This window comes from Chiloscyllium plagiosum, unplaced genomic scaffold (genome assembly GCF_037043375.1).
Source record: "Chiloscyllium plagiosum isolate Xiang-an unplaced genomic scaffold, Cpla_swu_hap1 HiC_scaffold_35, whole genome shotgun sequence".
Lineage (NCBI taxonomy): Eukaryota > Metazoa > Chordata > Chondrichthyes > Orectolobiformes > Hemiscylliidae > Chiloscyllium > Chiloscyllium plagiosum.
Window position 1 is genome coordinate 22,136,358 of NW_028270173.1, and position 1,295 is coordinate 22,137,652.

The window sequence follows — 1,295 nt, forward strand, 5'->3', positions numbered from 1 at the left end:
TTGACACGTGTACGAGACTTTGATAAAAAATTTCAAAGCATTACTTACATTTCGAAACATTGAGTTCGAAAGTAGAGCTATGCGGGATTTTGATTTCCATTCTGTGAAGGAGCCTTGTTTTTACTAAGTGCCAGAAAACCAGTATTTTGGCATTTCGTCAAAACAACATTTGTGAGAAATCATGTGACTTAAGATAAGTAATTAGACAAGCTCCCTTGTGAGGTATTTGCTGAAGTGCTTAAAATCAGATTTACGACCTAGCTCAAGGTAGAAGATGAGGGAGCTGAAGGAGATTCAAATCGAAGAGAAAATATCCACACTGGCAAAACGACATAGAAATTTGAACGTCCCCAGGCCATTAAATGTGGAAAGCAGTTTTAAGCTGTATTAATAGTCCAAGTAGATAGGGCTGGGAAATCTGAGGCTTTTTTTTTAAACAGTGTTAACTTGTGTTTGTGTCTCTTGATGAGAGAGAGGGCGTTCGAGAGAGAACCATACCTGATGAATATGCATAGGTTACAGAAAGGAATTGCTTGTGACCCGAAAAGTTGAATAAGAAATTAAAGAATGAAGATGCTTCATTAGGTTTGAATACCTACAAAGGATATTACTGAGAAAAAAAAAGTTGATTTTTATTTGTTGGTAATGATAATACTTGTTAACATTATTTGGAAATCTAAAAATAAGTAGCTCAGAGAATTAATGGTTTTGGAAAGTGAAAGGGACACATCATTTGTTCCTGTGAACTGGTGCTATTGAACTGTGCATTCTCATTGCTTTCTTGAACCAGGAGCAATCTTCTTTGTTTGTCTGTGTATGTGAACATAGAGGATTAAGAAGGAGTTGAAAGTTCCAACCAATAAACTCACAAGTCGGTACATCATATTCAGTTTACCTGTGGTTAGAGTTGATTATTCTACAATGATTAGTACTTTTGTATTACGTACAAAAACCTGGTCAGTGCGTTCTGTTGCCCTGAGTTTGTCAGAAAAGGAAACTGAGGACTATTTAGTCATTTATTAAACCTTTAATGTTAGTGTCAGCCTGGAAATGGAAGGATTTATGTATCAGTTCACTTTTGCACATGACTCATGACAATGCCTCAGTTGATTTCCATTCTGTCATCCATATCTCAGTCAAGGCTTTCAGTAAGTCTGAAGCCCAAATATTCTGGTAGCATCGAAACTAATTATTGGCTTTACCAAAGCATCCTTTGAAATAATTTCTTCCCGCAGTCCTTCCTACACTCCACGGTGACAATCTGATAATACATACATCAATCTAGAACTAAAAGC